Below are 15720 nucleotides of genomic sequence, written 5' to 3'. Positions count from 1 at the left end.
GGGGAGGGTCGGCTGTTGTTGTGTGGGTCCCGCTCTAGCACAAAGTTAAGGATGAAGGTGAAAAGGAGGAGGTTTGAAGGACTTGGGTTCTCCCTGGCAAGTACATTGATCAAAGATTGAGAGGGGAATGACAGAGAGAAAATGAGCTGAAAAGTGCAGGCTGCCGGCTGGACGAGTTGTTGTTGTCACACGGTGCAGAGGGGAGGAGCTCCGGAAACTTGAAATACCCTTTGAAGCCGCAAAAACCTCACTCACTAGTATTAACCCAAATTATCCAACCAGGAACTCGGAGCAGAGACTCCGAGAGCGCGAGACGCGGAGGGAAAGCGAGTGAGCGAGAAAAGGAGGGGAGGGGGGAAGGAAAGGGAAGAAACTATGCGAGGGACGGAGAGGAAAAGCGGGGGACACCGAAGTGGCGGTCAGAAAAGGAGAGGGAGACGATCTACTTCTCTTCTTCTACTACCGTTAGGTTGCATGTCTAATATTCCATTTCGTCCGCGAAGACTCGTAATTTTTTTCCCCCCAAAACGTTGTAAGCAATCGCCTGCCAATCTCCGCTCGTTAGGGCAATAAGATATAAATGAAAACACATCCCTTCACTTCACGACTATTAAGAAATTATTTTCAGGAAGCTTCACAAGTAAGCAAAGCCCATGTAGGATGCAGCCGATTGTTTTACTCTCTCTGTTAAATCATTTATTAGCGTAAGGAGAGTGAAAATTCCAGGACAGTTTTCAATTGTGGGGGAAAAGTCAGTCTGAAGTCACTTAACGATAATGGAATCCTCTGCTATTTAGTTTCTTATTTCCTGAGAGATTATGGAAAGAAAGAAATGCTTGCCATGATGTGGATCATTCAGAATAACTTCACTCTCACCCCAAAGAGAGGTCACAAATGCTAATTTTACCTGGAGACTTTCAAGAAATCAGGCACCCTGGAAGATTTAGAAAGTGGAAAGCAAGAAAACACTGATTTTCTTACCTAAAAACTCCGTAATTAATTCACCTGTCTTGCATAGAAAACAACTATCTTCAGGTCCTTTAAGACCCAAGGCTAATTGCCAGTGTGTTCTTGGAATCACACATTATTTTCTTTCATATTTGAGAAGTTTCTGTGTCTTGGGGGAAAGTCCTTTTCAGTTTGTCAGTGCAAATGTGTTTTGTAAATAATGAAAGGAACAAAACAAGCTCACTAGTTGACTTGTAAAGGCAGAAAGGACTGCTATGCTTAAAAACATGAGGCTGAGTTTAGACTGAGTCCTTTCCTCTTCGCCTTCCTCTCTCCTCTTCCCTTTCTAACTTGTTGCATGGAGGTATTTTTTATTTTCAAGGATTTTGACCAACCTATGATCTGAGCATAGGTCAAGCTTGTTCTCTGTTTTTACCTCTAGGAATCTCAAATAATTAGGCTTTAAACCTGTCTATACAAGTTTATTAAGTTCACAAGGCAGAAACAATGCTTCAGCATTGGTTAGAGTTAAAAAATAAACTGTTAGCATCAGGTTCCCAGGGTTGGGAAATTTCATAATGAAATTCTGCCATTTGGGTGCTGAAATGATGATCACATTTCTCTTGGTCATTTATTTTAAACCTTTAAACTGTTTGATGTTTTGTGTCAAAAGGCACGGGAAATGTCTACAGAGAAGTATGGCACCATTGACTAATTTGTCTAAGTTTATGGTAAACTTTTTGGGGCACAGCAGTGATATCTGGAGGCTTTCATGGGTCATAAGAATTCAGAGAATTGATTGTCGCTAAAAAGTAGATAAACTTCTGCAAACATAGCTGGAGTTTACACAATTGTTTGGCCTTATTAGCCAATGCATTTTAATATATTCAGAAATAATTTATGTTACTTTTTCACTTCTCCTATCAATCCCCCAAAATAGGGATTTGATAATATATCACATGTATCAAAACACCACTTTCAGTGTTCCCACATGTTTTGGAAAATATTACCTTTTTTTTAAATGCCAGATTACTGTATTAATGAGTGGAGGAGGAGGAGGAGATACTGAGCCCTGAAAAACTAATTTTATTTTGGAATTATATGCACAACTTTAATAAGCTCTGATATAGTTTAAAATGCTAAACCACAGTTTCCTCATTTTAACTTCTAGATCCAGTTATGGGGGAAAAATTAGAATGAAGTGCTGAGCATCTGCCCTTACATTCTCATTTCTCACGTTTCCTTAAACTACCACTCACCCAGGACCTGACATGTTCCGAAGCCACAGGCAGGAAGTCATAATAGCTGACCAAGGCATAATCCCGCCCAGCTTTGAAGCAAACTCCAAATTTTCTGCAGGGAATCCTGCGCCTCCCAGCACGTGATCCGTTCAGAGGTAGGGCTTGGGGCATTTACCCCCACCTGAATGGAAGCTCCCCCCCCCCCACACCTCCGGTCTCTAAACCATTTCTGGGAACTACCACATGCCCCTTTGATCAAACAATAGGATTAGAAGAAGCATCTAATGCAAATTAAAACATGTAGGGGGAAAAAAGCTTCAAATATTTTAGATTTAAGATTCCTTCTTTCTTTGTCTTTTCTTTCCTTCTTCCTTTTTCTTTCTTTCTTTTTAGAAATGTTACCAATGATTAAGGCAAATAGTATTTAGCAACAGCAGATAAATCAACTCCACAGAGATTTCAAATTCTCACTCTTTCTACTGCATCTTTAGCTTTCAAAGCTTTTGTCTTGTTTGTTTATTGTTTTACATCCTTGGCTGTTTCAGGCCCTCTCTCTCCATCTCATCTTTTCCAACCAGCACTGAATTTGCATAAGCAAAACTCAAAGTACTGTAACTGATATTAGAAAATTCTCCCTGTGTTTTGTGAAGACGTATTGTGCTGAAATCAATAAGACTGTTTAAAATTCAAAGACCTGCAAATCGTTCTGTTTGTCCTTTGATAGGGCCTGTGCTGATTAAAATGCTACCAAGAAAGCTTAATTGCTGCACTAATTAAGAAGTCTTTAATTTCTTTCCTAGGATGTCGTTTGAAGCTGAGCTTGTACCAGTTCAGGGAAGGTATTTTCTTCCCTCCCTCTGCCCCCTCCTGGCCCCTCCCCTCTCCTCCCCTCTCCTCTCTCGTGCCCCGCGTCGACATCCCAAAGAATGGGAACTAATAGAGAGAGTGGTCTCAGGTCTCACCATCTATTACTTAACAAAAATCGACACAGGATGCAGAGTTCAGTGCAGTATGAAATGCAGTTTTCAGAAGAGCTGTAAGGTTGCAGGAGACAGTGAGGAAATACAGAGTAGCTGTTGCAGCCCAAGTCTCGCTGAATACCTGGATGACAACAGGCACTCTAGCTCCATGATGAGGGCATCCTATTTGGTTAAAAGGGGGCAGTGACAAGGAAATGCTTCTACTGAAACAGGGAAAGATAAAAACATATATATTTTCCAAACCTGTGGTTAAAAAAAGAAGAATAAATCTGTAGAAAGGAGGATTTATAGTTGGGATTTGGTAAGTATCATTTTATTTTATGAGTATAAAATCATGAATTCTATGGGGATTTATTTTTGACCCTTTTTATAACCCAGGGTGGCATAGCACTGTATTACATCCTTTGCATCCTTTTCTATTGACCTATTTTATTCACTGATTTCTCAAGTGGGGAAACTGACTAAATGATTTCACAAAGCTTTCTCTGTAATCAATAGTCATTTTTTAGGTTTATTCATGCTGCATTATAATTCTGGTAAATGACTGCAAAGCAGAAGATTGTAAGAAAGATCCAAATATTGACAAAGCCAGGATAAGTCATGTCTTTAAATCTTCAGAGTTTCAATATAGCAATTGATATAGTTATTTGGAAGAAAAAGATTGAAAACGCATATTTCATGGAATATAAAAAACAAATGACTGGGTAACTTAAAAATAACACGTGTCTGCATATGTTTCTGGCATATCTCAAAATTTCCTGAAAGCTTTGAGTATCTTCCTTTTCTAGCATCACTAAGTGAAACAGAAACAATTTGGGCATATGCTCAATGGAAACAAGAAAAGGTTCATTACAGTTTTTTTTTTCCGTTCAAGTTTTCCCCAAGTTCTATGAGAAGCAGGCACAGAAAAATACAGATCTATACTTCAGACATAGTGAATTCCTTTCAGTGACAGGACAAGGAGATGACACGCTTAATAGATTCAAAGGGAGACTTACCATTCCGAGCACGACGTCACTCTCTAATTATGTTTACTCTAATTGAAAGCTAGGTTTTTTTGGAATCTGAAATTACTTTCAGAATTTTTTTTTAAATAATGCAAGTGGATCAAATGTTGATCACAAGCATTTCAATCTTTCAAAATGTATTGGAAAATTAAATGAAAAGTGGAGTTTGGTACAAACAATGCCCCAGGGCAAAAAACAACTAACACTAGATTTTCCAGTCCAGCCATAACACAAATCAATTTGAGCACACTTCTATGGCCAGACTGCCAGATTGTTATGACTGCTAATTCACTCAATCAAAGAGTGCATTAGCACACCCGGGCACAAATAGCTTTAACAATAGAGTGCACTTCTGAACAATTCTAAGATATATCACAACGGAGAAGTAAAGAGGAAGATCATTTTTACATCTGCCTATTTACTAATGGACCTGTTTCCTTAGTAGGAAAAAAAAAAAAGACAGAGATAAACTTCAGGTAGAGGTTTATTAAAGAGCTATCCAAGTTTGGCAAATCTAGGAAGGTATCAGGGTACCAGCAGTTCACGGACTTTGTTAAACGTTTCTCAGGAGAGAGTCCAAAATTGATGTTTGCACTTCAGTAGTAAATCATTGAAGATGGAGAAATTATGCCAACTAACTCTCTCAAGCCTTTTTAACTTAGACACTCGGCCTCACCAATCAGCTCAGCAGATACACTTTGACTGCCTTAAGCACAGACTTCTCTGCCGCTATACTTTCTGCCTCTGCCCTCCCCACTTAGGGTTCCAACTTCTGGCTTGTAGTGACTCTCACTTCCTCAGTCTCCCCCTCTTTTCCAATTCCTTGCCTCTCCTCAAGAACGAGGAATAAGACTTTTATCTCCCGGATACACTCACTAATCAGGCACAGAGAGCTTGGCGATAAATTACCCGAAGGACAGAAGGTGGGGAGCTGAAGGTGAACACACTATAACTTGAAGCACTCAAACTTTACATTACAAACTTCCGTTCTTAATAAAGAAGTGGTTTAAATGGTTATAAATAACTTTGACCTGTTTTACAGCATGGAGATACATGGACTGTACATATGCTGACTGAATGCATATAGTAATGATCTATTCATATTCTTGTTTGCACAGATCTCAGAGCCAAACGGCAGGATTTGCACCACAGTGCCTCTCTCCCTAAACTTCTATCCTCACCTCCTTTTCTCCTGGTTCAGAATGAAGGTGACATGTAGCCAAAAATACTTTGCTGGTTATGGAGTATATTTTAAGAAATCTCTAAACCCATGCCAGGGAAGAGAGAGAGTAATGGCAAAGAGAAGAATAGTTACAAAGAAAAAAAAAAAACCCATCATAGGATTGTTTTCCTGACTCCAAACTACATCATTTCCATGACAGCCAGTCAACTGTCCCTGATAATTTAGTTATACTTGTCCATCACTCCTTACTTCCAGAGTAAGTGTCCTAATTCCATCTCTGGGCTGGTATTGAGTTGCACAGCCAAATATCCGATAAAGAAAAAAAAAAACACAGGGAGATCACTTTAGAGTTGGGTTGTAAAAGGAAGCAGCAACAAGAATAATATAAATTGAGATTAATTCCCTTCATCTTTTTAAATCAGGCCATTGTTGAGGGGAAGAGCAGACGGGATTGAAGTAAGGTCAAAAAGTCAGGCAGACATTTAAATCCTCAGTTCTCTGGTAAATATTCTACCTTCAATCGTACCTTTTAACATGAGGCATTTTCTAATTGTCATACCTCTTTTTCTTTAAATAAGCCCAACTCATTTTCCTCTAAAAAAGATCAGTATGAAGACCTATGAATGGCTTAAAGGATACCTAGCTGGGAATGAGGATGGGAATAAGGTTTACGTAGTATAATTGCATGTTCAATGTGAAAACCTAAATTGTTGCATAATTTTGTAATGTTAGGAGAAATGCATTAAACTCGATTTTAAAAGTTTATGTGGATTGCTTTTTTGTTTTGTTTTAATTTATAATCTTGGTCCTTTTTTCTCCTTTGCTTTATTAAGTAAAAGAAGGGGTCGTTGTCTAACAAATAGCCTGTAAAAACTGTTCTATTTGAAGTCAGAAATTTCAAGGATTGTTAGAAAAGAATAAACTGTTTATTTATTTATTGCCCTTCAGAACAAAGAGTTTTTTTAAAGTTGAAAGAATAACAATTGCCACCTTCCAGCCGGAGATCTTGTATGTCAAGTTTCAGCCCAGAGCAAATTTTTACAACAAGTTATAAACCCCCTGTAACAGAGGGTTTATTATAATGGAAGTGCTGACACAACCTTAACTATAGCGTTGTAAACGGCTATGCTATAATATCCATTAAGCAGAAAGAAAAATAAGCTGGCTGATCAATAATTTATACAAAGAGTACCAACTGCAGACATAATAACTGTAATGTTTGCAAAGCAATCTCTCTGCTCTCCAGGCTTAACAGTAAACGCAAACTAGCAACGCTGTTAATTTCCAGCTCCTACAGATAAGAATACAAACAAATTACTTAAAATTATATTTTGCTCAACATTTAGCATGCCTCGATGGGATAAAATAAAATTTAATTATGATGCAAGTTGTGCCGGATGCAAAGCTGTTTTGTTTTCCAGCACATTTTATTATGAAAGGACATTCATTTGGAACATCAATTATGGGGAAATAGTATGTTTCAATGAGTTGACTTGGGTCAGGCAGGCTCTTCTAAGAGTTATTCAGACATGGAAACAGATTGACACTGTTTAACTTCAAAGAAAGTTACAGGGCTTTACAGAGCCACAACCTGAAATACAATACTGCAAGCTCTGATCCGAGTCAACTGTCAGTAAAAACACACCTTGTCATTAGAGTTCATGGGAAAAAAGACGCTGGCTTGGAAAATGTGGCCATCATTAGCATCCAGTGATACTTGGAGTGCTCAATTAACGGTAAGCCTCATTTGCATGGAAGCAAGATGTGTCGTTGCCACCTAATAAATGTGGATCATAAAATGTGAGCATTATTTTTCTTTTCTGGAAAATTTTTTGAAATGCATTTTTGTAGATGTCCATATTTATTACCGCTTTGCTTTGTATTGTGCTCACATGTGTGGAGTGTGTCATTTTGATATTTTCATTTGTGTAGATGGCTTTAAAAGCAGGAAAAGATTGGAGAGGTGTAAAAAAAAAAGGGAACAGAAGAATTGAAGGATCCCAAAACGCCCACTATGCACCTACTCAAGGTTGAACCAGATTGTACATTTCTAAGTTCACATCTCCGTCTTTTTTGTCTGTTCATTTCCTGGGGGGGTGTGGAACCCAGTAGAACGAAGAGACATTGCTATCAGAGTTGTAAAAGGGTGTATTACCCTGTGAGCAATTGCACTTGGAAAGGAACCAGTAATTTATATGAGAAGTGTTTAAGATTGCCTGCTCACCCAGTGATCCATGCCAGGTCAGTTCCGGTAATGCCAGAAAACAAAAGGAGGTGCACATCACCGGGGAAAGAGACACCTCATATGCCTTAAGAGCTTGTGAAGGGGAGCACTAAAATGCCATTTTCTCAAATGAACTGGTCATTACCATTTAAAATCCTGAGGGGCTGTGGGACTGGGGAGGAGAGAAAGAATTTTTCTTTTGATTTAACAGGGCTCTGAAGTACTAGTTATAAGGGGGAGGTGTTTTGTTGTGATTGTCTCAGCCCTATGCTTTAGGAAAGGTTAAATCCTGAAACAAAGGTGCGTTTTTTAATAATGGAATGGAAAAGGATGAACCCAATTCCTCTGAGACTGTACTTGGCCCATTTTAAAACTTACAATTGAACGTTGTAAGGATTACCAGTACAAATAGTAATACAAACCTCCACTAGTAATGTCTATGCCAGGTTCTAAGTTGTTCAATTTTTCCTTAAATAGATTTTCCCAGATCAACCCTTCACTCCATCGGTTTTCAGGAGAGGACTGTGGATTCTGCCAGGATGTTATATAAGAAACCACTTCCTAAGAATTCTTCACAGGTCTCTTTATTCTTGTTTAACATCATCAAAACGCAGGCTCCAAGCAGTATACTGGCATTGTGGGATAGATTGCGTCTCTGCCGTCCTCAGGCACATGCTTTCCCCATCGACTGTAAAGTTGTTTTAGTTTTCCAGCCAGAGTTCAGTCCATCCACATGTCCAGCATCTCTTCACATGTATATTTAGAGGAGGAATTAAAGAGAAAGATCACTTCCTGTGTACATCAGAATTTATAATTTACTGATTGGCTGAAGGTTCAGCACATCCAGGAATCTTTGCAGATTTGTCCGTGTGTATTGTAACTTTCATGCATTTTGATGGATAAGGCAATTATCTTATGCTTTCACACTTGTTGATATGTTTCTCTTCAGGTGGTCTCCAGTCATTTCTATTTTTTTTTTTTTTGGATAGCTAGGATAACGCTTACCATTTGCTAGGTGATCAGTAAAGGTCAGCTGGGTAATTAAAATTGCTTCTATATTATCCACTCATTTCCTGTGTCCCCAACTTGTATAGACTGCTCATTCCTTAAGTCATATATCATATGATTCATAACAGGATATTGAAGACTAACAAAATATTAGATATGCACATTTCTGTTCTAATATACGATTAATTTAGGACAAATTCTTGAGGCAAAGATCCAGAGATGCTAGATGAAATAGCTAGAAAAGGGAATCTTAGACCTGTAACTAAGGCTTGATCTGGGACCTATACAGAAAAAAATCTTTTCTTAATCATCCGAGGAGCCACTGAGAGTCTTCACCAAGAATGGAGCCTAAGCAGTAGTGTGCTGTGACGGGCTGCTACAGACCATGAGGGAATGCAGGTTAGTGTGTGAAAGTCTGTCTCTCAAATGTGAGTAAGCAGAGGTGTATGTCGTAATTTGTATACTTTACAAATTTTACTTTAATATTACCATCACCTTGATGTTCACAATCTTCTCTGTTAACACAAAGCACATTTACTTTGTGTACCGATGGTATGCTGGTTGCTGAAGATGTAAAGAAGACAAAGGCATTCATCCTGATTAGAGTTCATATACATTATCTCTGCTCAGTCTTATTCCGGTAACGTCATTGAAAGTTTGTATTAGGGGAGCCTGGAAGATCATCTAATCCTAGAACTGCAGGTCTTGTCCTGCCATTTTCCCATCCAAAGACCATGCTGGAAATCATAAAAGATTCTCAGATCCGTCCCTGGGAGCTTAGAGGCACTCTGAGATACCTCCTCAGTGTGGGATGGTAGGGAGCTTCTCACTACCCATCCATTCGATTCATTCTTACACATCTTTTCTGACCTTACAAAACGGGAAACTGACACATTTTGTTAAAATATGAGAACTTGCCTTTATACTCGCAGCTAGTTGAAGCTTAAGCCAGGAATTAAACCTAAGGCCTCCATGGGGTTTTGTTACTCCCAACTATTCTCAAAGGAAACCTTTTTGAGGTAAGCAGAGGAAATATATTTTTATTGCTTCCTATATAAGGGGACTGAAAACATAATAGACTGGCATAGTTAGATCTGGCCTCACAGTTCTCTACCTGTTTCTACCACTGTGTCATGAATTTCCATATGCTCTAACAGAGCGACTGATGTGTTCTCACTTGGTGCGTAGATGTATGCACTCGCTGCTGTGTAGATGTGTGCACTCACCTGCTACAAGGCTGCACAATGAGGATGGAGACTCATGACCAAGATCTGGAGAAATACTATTATTTCAGGGATAAGATTTTGAGATCATGAGACATACTTAACTATTATTATATGATGTTAACAAGTTAGTCAAAGTGCAAAAGCCCTGAGGTTCCTTGACTTTTGTGACTATCTCTGGTTTCCTTTGATTAAAACATGGCAGCATCTACCAGTAAAAGGCATTTGTTGAAGTGCTTTGCAAAATCAGGCATGAAACCAGCAGTTGATTGTGTAAACACGTTACTTTTCTGTAGTCTCTTACCAGCCTGAGCTTGCTTTTCCATAGAGGACTATCCAGCCTCTTTCTCCTATCCTTTTTCATCCTGATTTCTAGAAAGGCCACTCTCCTCTACTTGTTTTCCAAGAGGTGATTCAGGGATCACTCACAGCTATTCCCAACAGAGCAATAGCACAGCCCTCCTGCTGCCCTATTTAAATTGTCTGAACTGCGTGGCTTTTTCATTTACTCTCCCTTTAGAGTGAGACTGCAAAGTAGAGAAGACTTGAATGGCCTTGTATCTTCAAAGAAGCGCCTTCAGCTCTGGAATGCAACAAAGTGGGAGAAACCACTGAACACCAGGAAATGTCAACAATGAGGCTGGAATGCCTGGGCAGGTGGATTGGGGCCTTACCCTGGGCATTCTGTAGGACAAGGCAACCCACTCAGCCGAACAAGAAAATGGGTCTTTTTCCCACAGAAAACAAATTTGACTGATTTTGAAACACACTGATAACAACAAGTGCATACATTTTAGCAGAGGCTTAGCAGCCAGTACTTTGTTATATTTCTATGTAAGTGATTTGATTGACACGATGATGATAGTTATTAGTAAAGAAGAATAAAAATTTCCAATACTCTGAACATTTTGGTCCTACTAGGAAGCTTTAAACCTTGACTGAATAAATCATTAAAAAAGACATAAGATCAAACCAAGCTTAATAGCTAAAATGCACTTACACTTATTTGTAATCTATTTAAAGTTGTACTTAAAGGAAAGTAAAAATTTTCCCAGATGCAATTTGTCAGTAGTAGCATTTGGAAGCTTGATTACTTCTAAACACTGAATATGAATTAATAATCTGTAATTGATAAGCTTCATTGTAAATATAATACATTTTAGATGGCACATCCAGTAACTTTAAAAAATGGCATTTTATATTGCAAATGTAAAGAGATAAACTCATGTCTTCGATGTTGCTTTTTGTTTAAATATTCAGGAATTATCATTATCACCTTCTTGGCCAAAATGTTCTAATAAATCCAATTGCTTGTTGAATATCCAAACAGAAAATCTCCTAGTCAAGAACTGTCCAAAGTAAATATGCAAAGTGTTATTTATATATATTCGATTTATGTACATTACTATTATCACCTTTTATGAGACATAAGGCATCCCAAATTGATGTCAAAGTGTTGTACATTTGAAGTCCTGTAGATGTATACAGCACTTATTCTAAATATGTTTTAAAAGAATACTTTCTATGAAAATATATTTTATGGTTTGGTAATTATTTTAATAATAAGATTACTAAAATATCTTTTGATAGTTCAGCTACACAGAAATAGTTTCAAGGAATTGCTTTATACACACACGCACACACACACTCATACCTGTTTTCAGAATTTTCTAAATAGATTTATTTTCTTTATTTTTATAGTCTATAATCCATGGTATTTTTGGTATCCAAAAAATACTTACTTTTTGTTTCTACTTAAGTAATTTTAGTCTAAAATCACTCACTAATCATAACAACATAGCAGAAATTTGTTTTGTAAACAGTTTACTTTATTATCAGCCTTTGTTTTCTAATACAATGCTTTAAAAATATCCTCTGTTGTATAAAGGACATTGTTGCAAAAAGGCAGCTCAAAACTTGTCCTTCCCTTCCTTTCATTGATCTGTTGCCTCTTAGGTAATATGAACAGCTGTCTCCAGCTCACCCACAAGCGAGCTGAACATAATAATAAGGTAGTGTTACTGGCCTGCATCCATGAATGATTATGCAGAGGGTGCCAGTTCTTTTCTACTAAAGATAAGGTAACAAAGGTACCATAGAGGAGAAAACTGGTTAGCAAAAGCGAAGGAGTGCTCCTGACTATTAAGGTTTAGTTATTTGTCTGCCAGCCACTGAGTTTCTCTTTCAGTTGGGTTTCCAATAAGGTGAAGGTGCCCTCTGTAGGAAGCTCCCAGTAAATGCTGCTGCTTTATATTTGGGTGACAACATCCAAGTTTTTCCCTCTTTCCAATTTACAAACAAATAAACAAATACATAGCACTCTGTGCTAACACAGGTTTGAACTCTTTATAAATCTTAGAGGGGAAATTAATAGAAAGTCCATAATCAGCCATATAAATCTAGTGCCTTTTCAAAGGAAAGAAATTCAACACTGAGAAAGCTGTTACAGCACATTGGTGTTTGATACTTACTGACATTGCGGTATGTAATAGGATGGGTATTCTAAATTGAGAAATGTTGAAAGCAGAAAGACAGGAGGTCGTGGCATAGTTCAGTGAAAAGTAGATCTAAACAGAAGAACCCACATGCAGAGAGACACATTCACCACCTAATAAATATACCTCCCCAAAAGGTCTTCTTATCTTCCCTTCTTATAAAGGTTACCATAATGCAGATTCATTATCAGTCCCACTGGGTAGCATATAGCTTGGTAAGAAATTGCTTTTGTTAGCATGCTCATGGAAAGAGATTAGCTATTTCACCAGATCTCCGGGGGCTATTTGAAATTTTGGGAATTCTCTCTGTAATTTAAAATGGAAGTTAAAGCTACTGCGAATAGACTAGGGAAAATCTCACAAATTACACCTCTCCATCTGGAAGTTTCTTCATCACTCATTGCAAAAGTACAAGCTGAAATCACATTTGTTATAGGCAGGAGAGATTTCATCAGTGATGATGCAATTATACGTAAGTTAATGTTTTAATAATTAAGCATTTTGGTTGCAAAGAAAAATCTAAAATGTAAATGCTTGCTAGTGTTTGGTTTTAAGTTTTGGTCTTTACTGACTTTGCATATTCCTTAGCATTTATCGCTGAAGCCATCTATTTTCATATTTTTGGATTATGACTTTAACTTCTGTGGAATGTGTGTAGGAGTCTAGAACCACGTGCATTGCATGTTAGGGGATGAACAAGCAGACCTGGGAACACAAGAGAAAGGAATAACTACTGTACCTATTTGTCTACTCTGGTCTCTCAATATCTGTCCAAATATCCCTTCTCTGTGAATCTATGTTCTCATAGCATGGAGTACGTGCCTCAACTACAACATTTGGGGAGCAATTACTATATATCAGGCACTGTGTTAAAGGCCTTATATAGATCATTTCATTTAATCCTCCTAACATACGAGAAAGACAGGCAATATTATCCCCAAAACATATATGAAGAAACTGAGGCTTGAGAGGCTAAATTATAGTCTCTCCCAGGGTCTGCTTTCTTCTCTACTATGATACACTCCCTTTTGATCTCACTTATTCGACCAACTATCTTTCACATGCTTAACTTATATATGTCTCTGTTTTCCTAACACAACTGCCTACTAAATCCCTAACCAGGACTAATGTAGCAATCTGCTATCCCTCTGGATGACTGAGCATTGCTAAAGACTATGCCATCGCTATGCAGATTGGTATTCTTAATTATTCATGACTCCTAGCTACAAGCTTTAAATTTAGGCCAGTTTATCTGGAAAGGGTGCTGAATCAGTTCATATCGTCACATTAATAGGAAGTCATGGCTCTAGTTAGTCTTAGTGATAAGTGCAACCAGAGATTCAAACATCTCCTTCTGTATGTTAGCTCTGATCTGTGAAGACACATTTTCCAGGATGCCTTCCTCTAGTTTCTTGGCCTAGATTCTTTCACACAGGTGGATTCACGGTGCCTAGCAGGAACCGTGCTCCATGCGTCTAACTATACCATCAGAGATGGACTGAGATTAGTTTTCTCAATACCCAAGGTCTGAAATCCAAGAAAAGGCTCTCTTGTGTCACCTTGGAACTTGTATACATTTCTGGGGGAAGAAACCTGTCAAGGGCAATATTAAGTAGTGATTAAGAATGTGTGGTTGTAGGGGGACCTGGGATTTAAAGCCTGGCCTCTGTGAGACCAGGGACAAATTTACATCCCTGTGCCTTGATTTCTTTATCTGCAAGAAAGGAGATAATAATTGTATCCACTTCATTGCATTGTAATGGTGATTAAATAAGTTAATACAAAAGAATTTGAATAGTTCTTGCTTCTGAATATATTAGTTACCACTGATCATTCAGGCCTTAAGATTAGTTCAGTTTGACATAGATATCCATTCACAAATCAAACACAGTGGCCAATGAGGCAGAACCATTTAGCATTGAGGTTAACATCTGAGGGATATGTTTAGTTGGGGGGCTGAGACATTTTCTAGAAGGGGAGACTTCTCTAGATGAAAAATTGAGGAGTGCTTGCCAAATCACCAGATGCTTGCTAAACAATCATGAAAAAAATGTGCTATTCTATACCAATAGAGGACGATTCATCTATTTTATGTCCCCTTGATCAGTTTTATCTCCCCTCCTCCTCAGGGATAATTCTAAAATTTCCTCAAATGCTAGACATACCTAACTCCTCATGTACTAGATCTATATTCTGTAATGATAGTCCATTGCAATACGAAATTTAAGATCATCAAGTTTTCACAATTTCTTGCTGGGACCATTGCTAGAGGCTCCTAGATGACTCTCTTTCCCAGTTTTGCCCTTCATCCATTCACACTATTTCCAGATCCACATGGGAATATGAGTGTACAGTCTTTATTTTAAGTCTGGTCCAGTGGCACATATACTTAAACTCTTCAATGGCACCACTTCACCATCAGAATGAAGTTCAAGGTAGAGCATGACCTAGAGGAGCTGTTGTATCTCTCCTGTGTTGTATTTTAATACTCCCAGGTATAATTTTTATTTTAAAAAGTCTAAAGTGCTAAATTTATAAATTAAATTAAGCAACTCCTGTGATGAAAGGACTTCCATTTTTTTTCTCATTAGGTATTGGACCACATTCTGTTCTTATTCTTCATAATATTATTCACAACTTGCAGTTTTACACTAAGTTGTTTACTTTTATATTGCATGACTACCTTTACTGGTCTTATGTTGCCTTAGACTTTTTCTATTTTATTCCTTATTGTATCTCTGTCATGCATAGCAGTTGCAATATAGAAGGTATGCAATATTCATTGAGTGATAAATGACCCATCTCTAGTAATATGAATATACCATGTCATTGCACGTATCTGAGTTTTTGCTTATGGCTACCTCTTCCAACATTTATTCTCTTAGCTAACTTTATCTCACCCTTCAAGATTTCTTTGCAAGAAAGTTTTTCTAAACCTACAATAAAGCAAGCTGTTTCATATCTATGCTCTAATATTGTCCCCTGTATGTCTCTGTTTTGTTATTTGTTATGTTTTACTTATCATATCTGTCTTCATGATGCTTAACATAAAACAATCCTCATGTGGAACTTTGCTTTCTTTAAGCTAAAGATTAAACCCTACCTGAATCACCAAACATGTTTTGAATGAATTAAATATTAAAGAATAAGTTATTCAAATAATTATATTCAACCTCTTCTTTAATAACTTTCCTGAGAACATGAACCTAAATGTTTTGTCTTCTTCTTGTTTATTTTTATCTACTATTTAGCTATTAGTCTGTTGTATTATTAAATCTTCTAAAAGTATTGCTTTGAACTGCTAATTTTACCTTGAGCACTTTACATTTTGAATGGGTTTATATCTCATTTTTTCATCTCACCAGCTGGGGAATGGAGGGTATTGTCCTGCATAATCCTAGAAAAAAAAGA

The sequence above is a fragment of the Suricata suricatta genome, chromosome 4 (assembly GCF_006229205.1).
Source record: "Suricata suricatta isolate VVHF042 chromosome 4, meerkat_22Aug2017_6uvM2_HiC, whole genome shotgun sequence".
Lineage (NCBI taxonomy): Eukaryota > Metazoa > Chordata > Mammalia > Carnivora > Herpestidae > Suricata > Suricata suricatta.
The sequence above is the reverse complement of the archived record's forward strand: the minus strand, read 5'-3'. Positions refer to the sequence as shown.